A 20,773-nucleotide genomic window follows, 5' to 3' on the forward strand; every position below is an offset into this window, starting at 1 on the left:
CATAAAACCAGAATACAACCAGGCTGCAACCAGCTGAGTCCAGACTGAACCGACTCAGGTTGAGTGGAGCGTGTCGGTAATCTGTCAGCGTGGCTTTGTTTGCACATTTTCACCAACCTGTCTGAGAGCGATGCGGTCTACCTGTCCAATCAGCTTCCAACTAAAGTGGTTGGACAGACATTAAGGTGTTGCACGACCAGCTGATCAGTGCAACTATTTACCCTTGGCTCCAGAATCTAGAAATTTTTAAATATTTTTTAATATTTTGGTTGTACTGTGCTCAGTACAACTTATTATTAGGCTTTAGTGTCTAATTATTCTACAGATTTTAAAATATAATGCAGCACTATTACAGAGAAAGCAGCCCAGCATCACACAATATCAGAGTTCCTAACATGAACCATCCTCTACTTTCTGTTTTTAACACACTTTCACTTCTAACTGCTCATTTCCATCTTTGTGAGAGATGAGCCCATTTCAGGGTTTATAGAGTATTTCTGTAAACGTCTTTCTGTCACAGGTTTGTGCTCATCATCTCTTCTCCTGTCCTATTTACATTCAGCTCTTTGTTCTGTTTCTGTTAACATGGCACAATCTCTGTTTCCACCATCTCCTCATCTTTCCCATTACTCAACTTAAAAAGACTCATCCTATTCCAAGGAAAATTGAGTTATTTCAGGTGTTTTATTTTTAGGTTAACACGCACGCACGCACGCACGCACGCACGCACGCACGCACGCACGCGGTGATGAAGCTTTGTTCAGGAGGTGATTTCCTGTTTTGTGTCTCTGTCATTTTAGCAGCAGGTGTGGACAGGAGGAGGGCAGGGACGTGATGTGGAGACTGAACGGTTGTTTTCCAGCTAATAGAGGAGCTGCAGTCTGTAAAGGTGAAGGGGTGTCAAGGATGAAGTGGTGCAGTAATCTCAAGTGTACCTGCAAAATTTCAACACAGTGAGAAGGAAGAAAAAGCAGCATCTCCCCGCAGCGCTTCACCGCTCTGACTTAATGTCTTATCCAAAGGCTTTTTCAGAGTAATCAGAGTATTTATGCTGATAGAAATCAAACAAACATAAAAACAATCATTTCTCCACTATTCGCTGAACTTTCACCATCCTGTCAGGTGACTTATCATAACAGCAACACCAACTGAGCATGAGGGGAATCTGTTTTATGACCATGAGCAAACCAGTTATGAGGATACTTAACAGATACAATGCACGAAGCAAAACATCCACTGAGAATAGAGAAAGACGACTTTGCTGGACCTCTACAGGATGGTGAGGAAATCTCTTCACCAGTAAACTCCTCAGATAATCACTCAAACCCAGAAGCGTTCTTTCTTCGAGACACTGTTAGCAACTATCCAATGCTGTGTATACATCAGACCTCTAATACAGAGAAATTACTGAAATTAGATGTAATTCAAATCTTTCTGAGAGCCTCAAACACTGAATTTTCACTTGTTTTGTTCTCTTAACCAGATTTGTAGCCCAGAGTATCCAAATGGCTCCAACACCGGCTAACATGACGTTAGCTTAAAACCAGCTACTGTTGTTTATCTGGTTCAGGAGGGTCGCAGATCTAATTTCCTCACAATAAGTAAGAGTGACAACATCGAGTTGATGCATCTGTTGGTGGGTTAGAGCCCGGACTCGAGTTCAGGAGAGGAAGCAGTGGTGGAGCAGGAGAAAGATGATAAAAGATGAAATCATAAATGGTCATATATACTTATACCCAGTTTTTCAGATATATTTAGGAGTTTAGTCTAAACCTCTAGACTAAAATACACGTCTGTTAAATTGGTAAAAATAAAGAAAATGAGGACGAATGGAATCGTTTTCTTCTTAATATTTTTACTTTCATCCTGAACTGCATGATCGTATGAAAACAGCACTCAAACTATTCTTTTCCAGCACATCAGCGTTCCTGTTCAGATCTCATTTTCTTTAAGGGTTCCTGAGGAGATTTATTGGAGCGTTGGCGCATCTGTTTCACAAAAAGCTGGATGCAACTCGAATGATTTCTGTGAAAACATTATTACTGGCTGAAATTCAGCAGCGGAGGTTCTTCAGACATAAATGTATTTTTATCTGATTTACTGATTAACAACAAGGGGTACTTATAACAGGCAGTGGGAAAAAGCTGCCTGATCGGGCTTTGAAACAACATGGCACACATGAGTTTTGGCGCTGGAACAGAAATATTAGCGCTGCTTTCTATTTCTAAAATCAGCTACCACTGTCATCCAGTCTGATTTAACAGAAGCCTGCAGAGCTGTGAGAGGACTTCAAACGCTTCCACCGTCCGAGGCTTACGATTCAAACAAACCACAAAGGAATCCCTATTATTCCACAATGCCATTATCATTCAGGGCCTGCGATGCGAAATGAATAAAAAGGAACTACGACGAATTTGGAGTCAAAGGAAGAAACGGCACACAGAGGCCGGATTGAGCCGTGGGTCATCGCTGGTGGAGATTGAACCTCAGTATCCGAGCGGGTTGGTCGCAGCAGCGGATACACGACCTACAAAGAAACGCTCTAATGGGAATAAGAGACTTTGAACTCTGCTAAACCTCCAGCAGTATATCATACATCACCACTGTCAGCCAATAATGAGGAAGAAGGTGATATTCCTGGATCAATGGATCAATAGGCAGAGCTGTGGAGTGCTAAAAAAAGCCAGTGAATTATAATCACGGCAGAAAAAAGAAAGAAAATATTACAAGCTGCCAGACAAACGGTGTTGATCCATTAGAAACAAACAGGAGCTTTGTGTCTACAAACAGCTGAAATCTGACATGTGAGTGCATCATACACAAATTGTTTCGAGCTGCATCGGCACAGGGAGAGTAAATCGGATCCTAAAGCCTCCCCGGCACATCGCTGCTGTTTTCAGTGCAGCCTAAAGAGGACGGATGCCTTTCCCAGGGGTCTCCTGCTGTCGTCAGACTCTCTGTGGCACAACAAATGACGTGACCCGTCCTTAGATTCCTGTTCTCATCCTAAACTCACAGATGAGCCTGATTAGAGCACTTTCTGGCTTCAGGGTTTGTCACTGCTGATCATCTGCCTCCATCTCACCATGTGTCACCAACCCTCTGCATGCCTTCCTCTTTTCCTCCACCCTGGCAGCTCCATCTCCAACATCCAACCATCCTTCCTCTGCACATGTCCAACCACGTCAGCCTTGCCTCTCTAACCGACCCTCTGATGGACTCCAGAAGATGAGCACGGACCAAGAAAAGTGCTAAACTGAACTAATCCTCCTGCTTCATCATATCCATACAGCATAGCTGCAGTCAGTGCAAATACAAAAGGATTTAAACAGCTATTTTCAACCAACCCACAAATAATCACCGATAATCCTGCATATGTCAGGACCCAAATGAACAACATCCCACAGTTTCAGTAAGCGAGCTACAACCCAAGGACTTTTATTTTGGAATTGAGATTTCATATCCAGATGAAATAAACCATCTGCCTGTAACTCCCAGAAGTAATCATCAAACTTCAGTTCACTGCATATTTGGTAAGTTAGACCCTTCGTCCACAGCTTTAGCCACTTTTCACGGCCCATTTACGATGCCGTCTTCCTGCTCAGTCAGTGAACGCAGCGAGACTTCAGTGTGTGACAGAGTCCATTTGTTGCTTCTAACTTTCCGTCTCATTGGTCATTTTAAATGGAAATGGAACCAAAACGCTGGCTTTGACTCGTGCATTAGATGAATATCAGACACCAGTAATCATCACCGTCTCCCAACCCACCTCCACCCCTCAATCATTGAGGTGGAGCTTCAATGATTCACGGTCGATTGCCAAAAGGTGGTGTTCAGGACCGTCCTGCTGGGATGAACAAACAGCAGGTTGGTGTGCAGCTGCCACCTTCAGCAGGTAAGGAAAGTTCTATAGTGCTGGTGTCACCATTACTGAAGGTCCTCGACCAGAGAAAGACACGATAGTGGTGCAGAAGAAGAAGACTGACTTAGTGTTTTCCTTTCAGACCAACAGAAGATAAAAAAAACAGCTCAGACAGTGCGAGGAGGGGACGGAGGGACGGATGTCCTCTGTCCACACATTAACATAAAGCACCGCTGCACATTCAGAATGAGTTTCTCAGACATTTTAACTTAACTGCTACTTTGTCCACGTTCAGTAACTCGAGGCGTGTCTGAGGGTCACCACAGTCGGGCTCTTCGGTTCTCGTCAGCGCGGTGACGGTTCCTTCCTCATGTCCATCGATCCTGGACATTTCCTCCCGTTTCTGTCAAACTCTCGTACTTGTTTCTCCAGTTTTTCTTCTCTTATATAACCCAAACCTCTTCCTCTAATATCTTCAAAGTGCGTTTCTCTTTTTCCTGATCATTCACTCTCCCTCCATAATAATTATTTCTGGATCCTTCCTTTTGTTAATCACCTGCATCTGTCATCTTTCATCTCCTTTACGCTGGATTTCTTCTCCATCCTGCTTCCGGCTCTTTCCTTTAACACCAGTAGTTCCTCGTCCCCTGCGATCGTTCCTCCTCTTCATCATCTTTGCTCCCAGTCTCGCCTCTTCCTCGTTTTATCTCCTCCGTGAGACTCAGTTGTCTTCAAAGTCGAAAATGAAGCCATCCGGCGGCAGCTTATCGTCCTGCTCTGGGACCGAGGACACGGTTCATATTTTCTGGGTTTGGACTTTTGTCTTGAGTAAATGTTTGAGCACGGCCCCGGCCCCCCTGCTGAAACTCAACCCTCAGCTGAGGGCCTCACCGGCACCGCAGAGAGCCGCAGGTCAAAGAGCTGCAGGAGCTCCAAATTTCTAATTACACCTATCTGATAGGAAGTGAAAGTAGATGGAAATGCTCCAATACCACTGAGTTTGAAGAACTCGTCTGCTGCAGGTTATGAACACAGGAAGTTAATATTTAAGGGCATTCATTTTCCCCGCTTCATTACAGTTTCACCTTATTTCCACCCCCTGCTTTGGGTACTTTAAGAAGTGGAGTAAAAGCAGCGCTACGATCTCAGCTTTAACTCTGGACGTTGATATTTACAGAACAGCAGCCTCCAATTTGTCTGCACGGAAATAAAAAGATTTTATTTCTTTTATTTCAGCTGCTCTGCTGAAAACAAACCTCTGCTGCAGAGATAAATGCAAACATTTGAATGCAACCAACTTTTTAATTTTAAATGGTAAATGGCCTGTATTTATATAGCGCTTTACTAGTCCCTAAGGACCCCAAAGCGCTTTACACATCCAGTCATCCACCCATTCACGCACACATTCACACACTGGTGATGGCAGCTACATTGTAGCTACAAGCTGCATTTTAAAGTTTTTTTTTAAGAAGTAATGCATTAAAACCACTTTTGTTTTTTTTAAAAACTAGGTTTTGTTCTTCCGTCGGCTTGTTTTGTGCATCATTTCTAAAAGTGTTTGTCAGAAATGAAAAAATAAAATAAAAATGTTTGTTTGAATAACTGAGTTTGGCACACCTCTGTACGAGTCGACTTTGTGTTTATGAGCAAAACTTCCATCTAAATAATAAAAATTCAATTTTCAGTTTTATTTATACAGCGTCAAATCACAACAGCCGCCTCAGAGTGTTTTATATTGTAAGGTAGAGCCATAGGATGACCCCCTGTGAGCAACACTTTGGCGACAGTGGGAAGGACAAACTCCCCTTTAAGAGGAAGATGATAAGTATGATAAATCTTTTTTCTCGTCTTCATCCATTCCACTTTGAACTTGGCTGCTGTGTAGCTGGAGATGCAGGCAGTGCTGACTGTGAGCCCTCAATCAGGCCTCTGCAGGGGTCAAATAATAATCATCCATCCATCTTCTTGCAGTTATCTAAAGTGAAGATGATGTAGTCGGAGGCAAAGCTGGGTGTTGAGAGGAAATCTGTAAACAGCAGCCATAAAAAGTGACCTGGTTGATGGACTAGTACTGAGCCAGGATGTAGCGTCAGGGTCAGCTAGTTTGGTATTATCACACCAAATTCCCTGTGGCTGAAATGCAGGCACAGTTTTTGTGGACCGTGTCATTTACTTCAGCTTTCAGCAGAATGTGGATTGGAAACTGACAGCCTGCTTAAGCAAATCCACTTATGGAGCTGTTAAAGCTAATAGAAACTCACCAAGTCTGCTTAAAAGGAAATGATCTGAATATTTTCTGTGAAATACTGTTTGATAAATCATTCAAAATGAGATTATATGAAGATCTGAAAGGGATTTGGCTGCTTTCCACATGAATCGTTAATGGGATGGATTATATATTATCAAATCAAATTTCAATTTTGGCTGTAATGAGAACATTTTCTGGTGTTTCATCTTCTGACTTTAAAAACTCAGCATCTCGACAAATGAAGTTTCGAAACAAAAACGTCAAAAGAGACTGAAGAAGGAGAACGAGGGAGTTTCAAGATTTATCAACTTCACTCACTCCAAACAGTGTTTCCTCTCAAACTGATGACACACACACACACACACACACACACACCAGCTACTGCTGCCAATGAGGACGTGAGTGTGTTTAAATTCTCAAACAGGAAGAAAACGGAAAATGTGAAAGAGGAAACGAGGAAAATGAAAGAATGGAGGAAGAACTGTGTGTGTGTCAGATATGAAGAGAAAAAACAGAAACAAAGGGCTAAAGGCTCGTCATGGGAGGACCCCGGCTGGCTGCTGATAACACACACACACACACACACACACACACACACACACACACGACAGAGTCGGTTAGTTTCACCGACATTTTTGTGGCTGATTATTTACTGGCTGCTTGCCGGGTTGCCAGATTATCCAAATTCACTGAAACCTAAATTGACCTTATCGTGTGTGTGTGTGTGTGTGTGTGTGTGTGTGTGTGTGTGTGTGTGTGTGTGTGTGTGTGTCAGAGAGAGGCTGGTAGAGAGAGGGTAACGAAAAAATGAGGCCAAATGTAAATGGGCTTTGTGTGTTTAAATCAAGGTGTGTGTGCTTTCACTTATCTTCTCTCTCTCGTGTATCTCAGTGTTTGTGTTCCATGCGTGTGCATGTGTGCATGTGTGCGCGTGTGCATGTGTGCGCGTGTGCATGTGTGTGCATGTGTGTGCGTGTGCATGTGTGTGCATGCTTTGCATAGACTTAGAGACATTTTTGCTTTTCCAATCTCAGCCCGCCGACAAGAACAAAAATGAATTGCCCTGTCAACACAAATTATTCTGTCAACACACACACACACACACACACACCATCAATAGGCACCCATCCCCTTGAGGTAATTGGATTTAAAATTAGAAAAAGCCAACAAATTGATTATCAAGGCCATTAGTCGGGCTGCTGCAAGGTGATTGGCACGCAGCTGTAACCTCCTCCGATCACAGAGCCAATCACACGCTGCAGGTTAAATCCATAAGTTCAGTTATAAGAGGAGACGATGGGAGTACTCCATCTCAAAGGCAGCAGGAAAGTCCTGCCGTGTGTGGGTTACAATGTTCGACGTTACTGCTCCTCACTTATATTTCAAATTAGAGCTTGAGGTTTCTCTCCTCTGCAGAGTAATCAGACTACTCCCCAAGTAACTCGTTATGTTACTTTAGGTGCAAGAAAGATGAATCACTGCTCGTTTGAAAGCCTCATTCTGAGGGAAGTTGAAGCAAACACTTAAAACCTCAACTTGACTTTGTGGGCAGAAATAATGAAGCACGCAGCAGCATATCAGTGCCCACTGTTCTTTGATGCCTATTAAATTCAACAAATTATAAACAGTGTGTGGAGTCTGCATGTTCTCGCTGGGTACTCTGACATCCTGGTGACTCTAAATTGCCCACAGGTGTGAATGGTTGTCTGTCTGTGTTAGCCCTGGGACAGACTGGTGACCTGTCCAGGATGTACCCTGCCTCTCGCCCTGTGGTAGCTGGGATAGGCCGAGGAGGATGGATCTCATGAAACATCTGACCTCCTTTTATGAGGTGGGTTGAATTCAGGGACTGAATCTAATCAGCATCATCACCGTAACCTAACACCGACCATGAACACATCTCTGCTTTGAACCAGTCCAACATACCAGCATCAATACCAACAACACAGTGCTGCGAGCTAACCAGTTTAGTCTGTAACAAACTGCTTGCAGGCCTTACTAACGGTGTTTCCTCTCCGTGGGGAATAATGTACCCGTACCTTTAGCTCACAGACACGTTTGTGATAAACATGCTGCTTTTTGAGCCGCCTGAAAAATTGTAATTGAAATTTCAAAATATGTTACTCTGTTTATGCTCGCTCCTCTTCTGCAGCAGCAAAAGCACCACAACAGCAGCTTTACAGCTGCACCGTGAACAAAGCATGTGTTGAGGGTGTAAGCTGTGGGTGTCATTGTTCCTTCTTATTAATTATTATCTCCATGCTATCACTGGCAGCAACGCCAGGTTGCAGCACACATATAATAAATAGTAATGCAGGAACCTGCCAATCACATTTATTCATTATGTGAAGGGTCCAACACTCCCAGTTTAACCTCTGGAAGTAATATTTTTACACCAAGACAAATGCAAAGATGACTTTCTGAAATTATTTAGCGTCTCTAAGCTAGCGGCACAAAAACCCACCTGTTCAAACAGATACCCTGGAATCTGCGGTGTGATCAGGCTGCAGCAGTTTAACACCAAACTGCAAAATGAAGCCAGTAAACCTGCAGAAAGTTCATCAGAATGTGTGAAAAGTTCCTCCTTAGGACACCGAAAAGCTTCTCAGGTTACCCATCAGCCATCTGTCAGGCAGACACCTGAATTCACCGGACACTTTTTTGTTCCATCACACACTAAATCCGGCTTCTGGAGCAGGAAATCACCTCCAGCCATCGGTCAGTTACCTGCCAGCTGGTGGAAATCAGCAGACAAACTCTCCTCCTGCCGTCTGCTCATTCACACCTTCCTGTGTTTCTCCCTCTGAAACAACAAACCCGGTTTTATGATTCATCAGGATATTCAGGCTGTTTCAAACACAGAAACTTTGCACAGGCTCTCTCTGGAGGACCCAACATTTCAAAACAAAATTCTTATGGCCTGAAACTTATTATTTCATCTGCTGCTGATTCTCTGAGCCTAATTTACTCAACAGGAAGTCTGCAAAGTTCAGGGGAATAATAACCCGGTCGCCGCTATCGATTTGTTCTCCCAAATAACTTAGGGATCCATTTTAATCTGTTTGTAACCCGCCTCGGGGAAATAACAAATTATAAAGCAGTTCATAAATTCACAAAGTTTCCGCAGCATTCATTTGGTGACAGGGCGAGACAGCGATATTAAAAGAAAGAAGAAAGACTCATTTAGTTTGATTTTCCTTGCAGGAGAAAATTAGATTCAAAGCAGAGTGAAAACTAACGATTCTCAGACAGGAGTTCACATCATCTCCTAAAATGTAACCTGGAAGGTCGATCCCAATCGGAGCCGGCTGCTTCGGCTGACGAACGATAACGTTGTTTTAAACTCGATGGGGTCTGATCCGTCAAACGGCCGCTTCTGTTCGGACAAACGCCCAGCTGCCGCTGACTGACAGGCCTGAGATGAAGGTCAGGACGCTCGGATACCTGTATCGACCGGCTGTCATCATCTCACTTTGATCGATGGCTGTATGACACATGGGCTGCCTGATAACGCCCTGCTGCCTCCATCGGCTCTGTGTGCGTCTGCTTAACTTAGCGTCTTATCTTTGTCACTGTGTGATTGTAAGAAGTGAAACAGCAGTGCTGCTCTTTAAAACGCTGTCTGTGCCGTCATGAGGAGACCAAGCCTGGGGCTGAAAACAGAGCGACATGCTGCACTTCCACTAATGGCCACTAGAGGCTGTTTCCAAAATGGGCTTATCTGATACCTGCGAGCTGGTGGCGTTTCTGCTACTGGTTCCAACAAAGCAGCAAATCGAAGGTTTTCGCATCTGTCCGTTCAATTATCAGCTAATCGTGATCGTGCAGGGAGCTAATGTTGAGGTTTCACTGTGAGACGCGTGCAACGGTTTTAGCTCTTTGCACTCGAGCACTCTGCTTTGGTGCAACGATTCAGCTTTTTACTGGTTAAATAATCATCTCGATCCATCTTTCGTTCAACAGAAAGTCAGAAAAGCTCTCGGTGTAAAAACAAGAGAAGCCAAACAAATCATCATTTTCATAATCTGAGAAACAGAAGGTGAGAGTTTTTGTTTTAATGTCACTTAACTGATTATTTAATAACAAATTATCAACACCGTTTACATTAATTGGTCCCTCGGGGGCTTCATACAGTTCTACAGTTTACTTTCATTTAAAATTCAGCTCGATACTTCTGACGCACGTTTTACTGGATAAAAGTTCTGTTTCTGATATAGAAACAAATCCAGCACTACGTGGTTATCACCATCGCCCTGACCTAGGTTCGCCTTCATCGGCCCCAAAGCCTCAACCTCAGGGCCCGAGCTTGATGGTGAGCTTTTAATTGACATCTTGTTACAAAGAGGATTATGGGACCAGTCGGGGACGCTGGCTCGCCACAGAAAGATTATACTGGACATTATCGTGAAAGAGAGGAGGGATAAAGAAACATGACACTGCCGGAGAGCTTAATTTGTTCTTCGGCGTCTTGCATGCATGGACATGTCATAAACCCCACTAATGAGAAGGACAGGACGCGAGGATGAAGTGGGGAGTGGACGTGGGAGGGAAGAGGAAACAACTGGAGAAGTTTTGAAAGTGAAAAACGAAGAAAATAAAAACGAAGAGGAGGAGGAGAGAATAAAAGAGACAGGCAAAGAAGAAGAGAATGAAAATAGTGGAAAAGAAATTTAAAGTAGGAGAAAGCAAAGAGGGTTAGGCGGGATACAGAAAACATAAGGAGGGGGGCAGAAAGGAAGGTGGGAAACAGACTGGATGAAGGAAGGATGAGAGAAGGAAGGAAGAAGCAACACTTGGAAATATTCAGGAAGGAAAAATCCTGATCCCCCAGGTGTCCCAGATCAGAATAAATCGGGAATAAGCCCCAATATCAATTTAGGTTTTGCTGTAAAACCTAATTTTCCAGAAAGTATTTATTGATTTGAAACAATCAGTCAGCCACTTTTAATGAATTCTGGATCCGTCTAATACTTTGCCATTAATAATCCTGTAAAGGTGCACCAAAAGCAACAAAACCTCCCTAATTAACCCACAAACAACTCCCCGATAATCCACAAAAATCACTTTAACGATCTGAATGAATCATTAATCAGGATTTAACGAAAAATCCAAAGACGTTCCACAAAAACCAAATGCAGCAAAAACACACAGAGCTCCAGCAACCGCACACTGACACAAAAAATATTGTTTTTAAACACAGTGTATCCATCATGGTAACTGCTGGTGACAGTTCAACACGCCTACGACGCCTCACGTTAACACACACACACACGATGCATCTGCAGACTCTGGGTCTGCTGAGCTCGATGAGTTAATCATTGAGAAAATAATTAAACTCAATAAAGCAGAACAGATTGAATAAGAAAAAAAACACAGCCTGAGGCTGACGGCTGTCTCTGACCACAGAGCGACACTCGATGACAGAAGGAAGAACAGAGGATTCACTCGGGCCAACAAACCGTGGCGACTTCCAGACAGGTACACCGTGGGACTACCATCGGATCCTAAATGGGTGGGTCAAGTGTGAAAGCCCGGCAATTTACTGATCATGTGATCTTTCCTTTAGTGCCGCCTTCAGGTAGAAAAAATAATAATCATGATAATGTCTACAAATGTCTATATCGATGTCTCAAAACCTGCAGTGAGAGGAAGAACCTCTAGGGGGCACCAACAAGAATCAAAATGTTGCTGTTACATGAATAAATATGCTGAAATAAATGATGTAAACCAGAGTCCAGCAGCTTACGGGCTCGTAGTTAATCTGGTGAAGTGAAGGAGTTCACTAATAAAAGGAAGGAAACACTGAGGAAGACAGATAAGAGAACCAATGAGGAGGAGGAGTGAAAGATAAGCGGAGGAGGGCAGCGTGGAGGAGAGAGGCCATCCTCAAGAACAAAAGAGTAATTTGAAGAGCTGCGAGCGGAAAGCTCAGGGGTCCGACACTGAAAAGTTCAACAGTAATCAGAGTTCTTAAAAACTGAGTGACAGGCTCCGGAGATGATGATTTAACACTTAAAGCTTCGCTTCTATTTCTGTCGGATACCAGTGAAGTTTTCTTTTTCCGCTGCTGAATAAATAGACTGCGGCTTTGTTCTCAGAGCAGATATGTGCTCTTTGAAATGGAAAATGAGTGACAAAATGAACACACTGTGAGTGATTAAAAAGTGTTGGCTCTCTCCTGGGAGAAGGCCAGCTGGGCTACTGCCACTAAAAACACAATCAGACACACTAAAGGGAAACATTTAAAGTTACACTGAACGATGATGTGGACGTTAAATGTTCATTCTCATTTGTACTATTAGGGGGCTTCTTAATGCAGATGATACATGAATCCATTCATTTCCATTAATGCACATTGGAGGTGTCACTCTGTTCTCGACCTCGTGCCCTTCCACCTGCACGCTAGGACATTCAGAGCAACCACCGACCACAGGTGTTACTTTAATAAGGTCAGACAACACAGGGAAAGGTAGAACTATGGTGGAGGTGGGTTGCAAAGCAGCTTGCAGATGAAAATCGAATGTTTTCCAGACCAAAACAACTTTTGTAGCTCCGCCTATGAGAAATCTGTCTGTGTCAGCTGTTCGGAGGGGTGGACTTGGTCGACTTTGAGGACAACTCTATCCTCCATCAGAAAAATATACAACACCAAAGCCGGTCAAAGTAAGAAATTCAAGAAATAAAAGGAAATGTTTGAAAGGTAATGATAATTTGAACCAAACGTAACATAACCTTACTGGTTATGTTATAGCTGTGCTCTGGATTTCATCCCAAACAACATTCAAATAGTCACGTTTTACTGGGAACACATAAAAAAGGAATCAGCCAACCAGTTAGAGTGATGGCAGAGTTGTGATCTGATTTCTTAAGGTTCAAACAAAGAGGAGAACCAACAGTAGGACAGAGTGAATCTGAACTTTGAGTCAAGTAACTGAACTATGAAACCACAGTGTAGAAAGACAGCCAGCTGTTGTTATGAAGCAATTTTAGTTAAATGGCTTCAATTCACAACAGCAGTAGTCTCAGGGCTCTTTATACTGAAGGTCAAGACCCTGCAATAACACAGAGAAACCCCAACCATCATGTGACCCCCTATGAGCAAGAACTTGGTGACAGTGGGAAGGAAAAACTCGAGGGAAGGGAAACAGGCTAAAGACACACTGTGGAAGAGAGCCATTAATATCTAACATCTATATTTAATGAGTAACTTTGCCTCATATGTTTTGTCTGCTTCAGCTTTGGTAAATAAACTCAACTATGCCCCAAAAATACTTCTACAAACTCAGAAGCTCAATCTTGTTTCATGGATTTCTCCAGCTGCAGCTGCTCAGCACTGTGACAGAAGTGAAAAAGTGAGATTTAAACCCAACACTTTGTTCCCTGTTCAGTTTTTGACATCAAACCACTGGGAAACAAGAAAATATATATCATCCAGATGACAAATACACCCAGATGCTCAAAGAACTCCAACACTTTCTGTTTTGTTGTGCGCTTCGGCTTGGATTCTTCCCTTCGGCGCACAAATTCGTCACTTGAAATCAAGAAAAAAAAACTGCCAATAAAGGCTGAGATTACAGCTACGGGAACGAGCAGAGGTGCAGACGTGAGAGCGAGGAGTTATTAAAGATGAATGGGAGCATGGCGTTGACTGACAGCGGCGTACGTGCTCCCAGCAGGCCCAGCATGAATGTGATTATCACGGGATAATGCTGTTTCCTCTTAGAATAGACCTCCACTGTCTCTGAGGGGAAGGATTAGATTTAATTAGTCTCTCTCTCTCTGCCTTCGACTTGCACGTACATCCCGATGAGCGGAGGAACGCTCACACCTCCGCATCTACAACTTCGGCTACAAGGAGGGAGCGTGGCACACAGCGGGAACAGAAGCTGATGGAGGTGGTGGATGGAGACCTCGTGGCCCACACTTTGTCATTCAAAACTCTTTTTCACCCTTGCTCATCCATCTGCCCCCCCTCCCTGCGCTGCCCCCATCAGTCATCCATCCTCCTTTACTGCTGAGTGCAGCCAGTGACGGCAGTTTAGCAGTGGAACGATTGCTTTATGTGACTTGGGTACTGTAAACCCTCAGATATCATGAGTCAGCACCAGCGGCCTGCTGCTCTTTTGTAGCGTTTGGTACTTACCCACATCCACAAGGTAAGATCATGTACTCCGTTTGTTTAGTAACAAGCTTCACCTTGAAACGGTGCAAACTCCAACATATTAATCAGGTAGGGATAAAAACAGAACAAATAGAGAAGCTTAGAGAAGCTCTGCACCACCCACGCATCACGCTATCACCACATCACCAATTAATGATCTTGTTTTGAATAACAAAGTTACCTTCTCATATCTGGTTAATTATCTCAAAGGCTGTGCTGTTTGGAAAATTATTACTTTATTTACCATCCATTTCACTCCGTTTCGAAAACAACAGATGGTTGATGCGCTAAAACCAAAATGCTGCGTGAGCTGACTTTAACGTTTTTACCAGCTTCATTTATATAAAGATCCACACGCACGTTTCAAATGTTACCAGCATATTAAAAGTCTCGTCTTTTCCACTCTGCACGTGTCGCATCAGAAGGTGCGCTCCATACTTTCCAACCCGGACCTCTTGCACTCGTGCACGTAAAAACGTATGCAACACGTGGATCATGCCAAAGCTTAAAACTGATCATCGACTTGGAGCGTAGAGTCTCCGGCTGCCGCGTGCACTTCTGCACGATCTTACTCCAGCAAGAGAACACCACTGAGGTTCAGATCAGGCAGTTGAAGTCTCCCAGTAGGAGAATGGAGTCCCCTGCACCCCAGTCCGTAAACCACCACACCATAAAGCCACTTTGAATCAATAAACTCATTATACACTGATACAGGCGTATTCATTCCACAGTGGGATTTAAAAGCTTTAAATCACAATAATCAGAATCAATTAACTGGATTTCCACAAGCACAGCCAAAGACGACTGTCATTATAGGGACACTGCTGCTTCTGCATCGCAGTGCAGTGTTTCACTGTGATGAGAAGCACTCTGACAGGAACTCTGAGCTGTTGTTCTGGTGTTTTCTGCAAGTCATGATCAGGACTGTTCTTTTTTATAGCTCAGATACTGAGTCTACTATGCAAAACCCCAGCAAGCTGCTTCACATCAGCCTCGTGAGCCAAATGGAGCTGATGTGCCAAACGATCGCAGAATATCAAAAACGCACTTCTAAAATAGGAAAATGCCAGTTTGTGCCTGTCATAGAAATGAACTGAGAGCAGTGTTCAGTCAGCAGGGAGGCCTATTTATAGACCACACACACACACACACACACACACACACACACACACACACACCCTGCAGATATAATATGATCAAGTACATCCCATCAAATCACATTAAGGCACCTCGCCAAGAGAGTGGTGGGGTCAAGAGCAGCGTGTGGATACGGCTGAAGCTCAGTCCCTGTGTTAACATTACTGTCACACTGTCACACACTGTCACACACACACACACACACACACACACACACACACACACACACACACACACACACACAGCAGGGGAAACGTTGGGAGCTTTAGGACCAGATCAGAGCTGGAGGCCTTATTTAGCTCTCGATCAAAGATGAAACGCGAGCGAGGTGCACACCCAGACACACACCAGTTGTGGTACCAGCACCACCACCACCCACCCGCTTCATCCTCTCTTTGAAGACAGCTGATGAGTCAGAACTCCTTCAGTGAATATTTTCTACCACGTACTCTGAGACGTACCGACTGAAGAAAGGGATACTTCAGTATATTTGACTTCCTGTCGTCAGGCAATGTTCGTGCAGTCCAGTGACAACGTTAAAGAGTCTGGAATGAAGCCTGATTATCTTGTTTTTATAATCAGTGTAAACCAAAACTCATATTACCATTAACTTAATCTCCTCGCTGTATTCAAGGCCAAGGCTGGTAGTTAACGCTCATTCCTCACTTGCATTTTAGGCTTTATTACACGGCACTGCAACAGGGTGCTAATCACACACAGCCTTGATTGCTACAGGCTGTAAACAAGCTAACAGCCCTGCATGTTCACCACATGCAGATTTGTTGTATTTAGGCTGCAATACATTTCTTTGTTTTGCACATCTTACTCCTCATTTCCTCTGCTCATTTAACCATAACAACGCACTCAGCGTGCTTTACTTTGCATAAGCACCGTGCTACCTCGTGCTGTCTAATCTATGCATTGAACAGCAGAAGACTCTGGAAATACGCACTTTGAACCTTGCAAATTAGGAGGAAACAGGAGGATTTTTCTCACCATCACGGTGCAGTAAACAAAGGAGACACTGAGATGTAAAGCAAGTCTATCTTTTCCAATTTAGCTCTCAGTAAAGCAAAAGAAAGTCTTCAGCTACCAGGGGAAATCTGAGCTGTTTGTTTGTGATCAATCAATGCATTCTGACACCAACCGAGGATTTAAAAACAGGAAGAAAACCTCAGGATGCTGGAGGAGGAAAAGCACTGTGAGGAGCTGTCTGACGAGGCAGCGTGAGAGTGTAGCAGAGGACACAGCAGCAGGAGCAGAAGAAGAAGAAAGAGTCGTATGAATAGCGAAGCCGCGCTCTTCTGCCCGTCTGCTTATCGACTGAAGAGCAGCCGGTGTTCCTCTGCGGCCGAGTTCAGACGCGGAGAAACGAGGACTCTTCTGACACTTGTGAGCCAGCAGAAATCTTATCTCTGGTGAGGAACGACGTGTCCTCCATGTGAACTCTCCATCTGCGTGGAGTATAATCACCACTCAAACGCAACCAAGAGACCCTCCAGGGGTAGGAGAGGCTTCTGATCGCCTTTTGGAGAAACTTTAATAAAACGAAGGTCTGTGAATCATCTAAAACTGGGAACACTGAGCTCATATCTCTTCAGTGACATCTGAAGATGGTTTACGTTTGTGTTATTGTTTCGCTCCCTTCCTTTTTGCACATCCACACCAGGCCTAAACAAATCCATTACGCTCACACATGACATTTTGTTATTTTGCAATCTCTGCACTCGGAGCAACTTGCAAGTACTGCAGAAGCAATAAAATAAAGGTCACAGCTTACTTAGAAAATAACAGCTTTTAGAGGAAGTGGGAAAGAAGATGAAAATCTCATTTTATAAACATTTCTACTTACATCTTTTGGTAGTTAGAAACACCGACCTTTGACATAGTTGGTTTAGATTCGTCAGAAGAACATGGTATCGGTAAAAAAGCTCACCTGCTCGAGAAAACAAAGGATAGAGTTTAGCTGGTCTACAGCTTTGTGCAGGTACAGGAGAGAGATTATGGTGAAAACTAGAGGGCTGCGCATTTATTTTATGAATCCACACTATGTTTGCCGTCCTCCGCTGGCAGGGATCAAAAGGAAATTAATTAAAAGATAAAGCTAAAGCATTGTGACGCTTTAAAAAAGAACAAGTACCGTCACTATTTTTAATAAACTGCACTCAAAACAGCTCCAGATAATTTGTTGACTGCCTATCAGCAATGACCGACAAAGGAGGTAAACACAGCAGCCATAAGACCAGTCACACCAATTAACTTTCAGGGAGGGGGGGGCAGAGTGCTCAAAGCGAGGTTGGGAAAACAAACAAAGAGCCAGGTATCATCGATTTGAAATGTTAGAACATTTCCAAAGATTTAGATAAAGTGTGACAGTCTGAGCTTCACGCTCCTATGGGAGCTTGAGCTGATTTCCGATGTTAAAAGCATAAGAAGACAAAGATCAGCAAAATGCATTCAGGCAACTCGTTCATGGCTCCTTCACTACACATCGAGCATCTCGTCGGTTACAACAAATATTAACGGCACCACCTAAATGATCACACACCCTCAGTAAAATGTTATGAACTTATTGATCCCTCTATTTAATGAATAGTTTTGCTCATTTTCAGCATTTCCATGTTTTTAATTCTTGAACTCTGCTAGAGTAGCTTTGCATGAAAAAACAGCTCAAAATAAGCCTTAAATATATCATTTATAGCCCCAGAGGTTCATCGGCTCCCTTTAAGCCAACTTTCCTCCGATCGGCTGCGTCTCATACGTTTGGGGTTACAGTTTGTAAGAATAGACGATTAAGAAAGAGCTTTAAAACACAACTGTAGGTCATAATAACAGCATGCACCACTGATGTATGATGTATATACATATATTTATTCCAGTGTGCTATGTTCATAATAAACAAGGCCAAATTTTACACGTACTCCCTGTGAGTCAGGGTGCAGACTGCACTAAACACTCAGTTTCACAGCATTTCCTCTAATCTTGCATCAGTATAGTGTCATGGCGAGGGGATATCTCCGATGTGTCATCCACAGCACAGAAGCCCCACCCACCTGCTTTCACGCCTTCTCTTTGCAAAGGGACGGCCAATCAGAAGGGAATGCAGGACAGAGGAGATAAAACTGCAGATGATAAAATAAGCCAACATCACTTTGAACTGTGAATCATGCAAAACAGTCCAAGAACCAAAACGCAGAGCTGGAATTAGGTCAAGAAAGGGACCTTTTATACTCTTAACTCACTTACGCTGTAGGAAAATAACGAATGCGATGGATGGTTTTCGAGCTAGCTACCTATTCGATTGCTGCAACTACACTAAAAAGTTGCTCTGCAGGCTTATTTGATCACTAACTCATAAAAAGCACCGACAACAGCCAAATGAATCAGACCCCTTCCACAAAGATGAGCGACACACTGCAAATCCTTTCAAATCCAAAGATAAGCAGGAAACTTCCTGTAATGATAATCTCTCCAAATTAGTTTAGAGCTTCTGAGAGCTCTCCCAGTGAAGGAGCTACGCTCGACAGATTCAAAAGGCATTTGTTGGGAGAATAAGGAAGTTTATTAATATGCAAACCAGACTGTTGGTGTCAAATCTGTTTAGGAATACAAATTACACAACCTTTCCAGATGGTGTTTCCTAAACAACAAGCGAAAATGAGAATGTAATGATGTTTTCTTGTCCTCCTTAAATCCATTACAGCTGCCTTGTGTTAAACATTAAGCATCAGTACATCAATCAAACCTGAGGATCATTTTTCTAAACCTGATCGCTCAGGGCTTCGTTTCACGTGAACCCTGTGCCGGCAGTGAGTCGGGGAGGGCTGCGAGATCCATTTCAGCCAACATCTTGTGCTTTGTTTCGCTCCGACTTCTCCACAGTTGCCACACAGGTCCTGTGGGAGAATTTAAATCCGATGCACTGAACTGACACAGTTCAGCGACAGTGACACAGCGAGCGTGACGAAGAGAGAGCAGCGGAGAGACCGAGAGAGAAAACTGAGGGAAAGCGATGAGACAGAAGAAAAGAGCGTCTCCAAATGTTTCTGTGTTGCATCCCAAATTGAAAAATAAGTGTAGCAGCCAAATCTGAACGCTGTCAAAAAATGACTTAATCTGCACCAAAGAAAGCTCGCAGTGGTTTGTTGCATCCAAGAGCATCTCAAACTAAAACCAAAACACGCCAGCTTATCCAGGTTTAAAGTCCGTCTGCAGGGGTTTAGACAGAATTCAAGCATCGAGATCCTTTTTGTCCTCCCAGTCAGTGCTGATACTTTGGTTCTAAAGGAAAATTAGAACGGATGATCTGCTTGTAGTATTTCCTGTTGTTTCTTTGAGACCATACATCGTGTCTACTGTTGCATTTTGGGAAAAGCTCCTCTACATTCTGATTATTATGCTGTTCACAGTCCGACCTGTAGCTCAGGTCCGAAATTAACCAGCCTCTGCAGGAGGCCGATGAGCGAGAGCTACATGAAGATGGAAGCATCTGGGAAGTCCAACCCTGCTACAAGGTTCAGACACTTTTGCTGCTCCATGACACGCAGGCTGTCTAGAACGTGCCCGAGGAGAGATTTCAACAATCAGCTGTTAAGCACAGGATGAAGATTACAGAGCAGTCGTGGTTGCTGGTGGAAACAGGGAATTTCAGGGGTTTCCCTGCATATAGATTTTATAAAACTGTAAGTGGACTCGTTATTACATAGTGCTTATCTACTCCACCTAAGCATGCCTCGTTCACCAAAGTACTCCAATGAACACATGGGAGAGCAACCCTGCTTTAATAAGGCATTCAGACTGGAGCATTGAACCACCCAGACCAGCAGCGGGAGCCGAGCTAAAGCCTAAAATGTCATGTTAAACATGTAGTGTCAACCCATCCCGAACAAAAGTAGCTGATGTTGCTCAGATGATGTGGCTCCATGTACAAACTTACCTCTGAGTCTAAACTCATTACGTGTTGTTTGCTACAGAGCAGCGAGTCTTTCCCATATTTTGGCCTAAAATCCAAAAACTGTTTTTCTCTTTTTAAACTCTGCTGAGACTGTAGGTGCATGCAGGAACCAAAACCTTCCCCGCCCTTAAAATTATTACCGGAAGAACCGAAGAGCAGACTGGAAATGTGCATGTGTGTAGTTATTTCCCAGTGCGAACATCTGCCCGTATAGATACACAACAGAACTGACAGACAAATAGCATAGCATGCAGAGCCAGAGGCAAATGCACACACTTGCTGCTACAATATCCAGTTCTATCAGGTTAGAGCAGGAATCAGATAATGACTTCTATCAAACAGCCCACCAGAGTCAAATAAAACCTCCTCGTCTTCCTCCACAAGTAGCTTACAGTGTGTGTGTGTGTGTGT

At 43.5% G+C, this 20,773-nt stretch overlaps 1 protein-coding gene and 1 long non-coding RNA gene across 4 annotated transcripts in view; both read right to left on the reverse strand.

Moving 5' to 3' along the window:
* grid1b (glutamate receptor, ionotropic, delta 1b) overlaps positions 1 to 20,773 on the reverse strand; it is a 558,563-nt gene that overhangs the window by 438,443 nt on the left and 99,347 nt on the right. The window lies entirely within an intron of this gene.
* LOC120722935 lies at positions 5,706 to 20,747 on the reverse strand. The gene is made up of 2 exons (XR_005693637.1): positions 8,838 to 20,747; positions 5,706 to 8,657 (listed from the first exon to the last, which is right to left on the reverse strand). It is a non-coding gene; the product is annotated as an uncharacterized LOC120722935 (long non-coding RNA).

The sequence above is a fragment of the Simochromis diagramma genome, unplaced genomic scaffold (assembly GCF_900408965.1).
Source record: "Simochromis diagramma unplaced genomic scaffold, fSimDia1.1 OVJJ01000669.1, whole genome shotgun sequence".
Taxonomy (NCBI): domain Eukaryota; kingdom Metazoa; phylum Chordata; class Actinopteri; order Cichliformes; family Cichlidae; genus Simochromis; species Simochromis diagramma.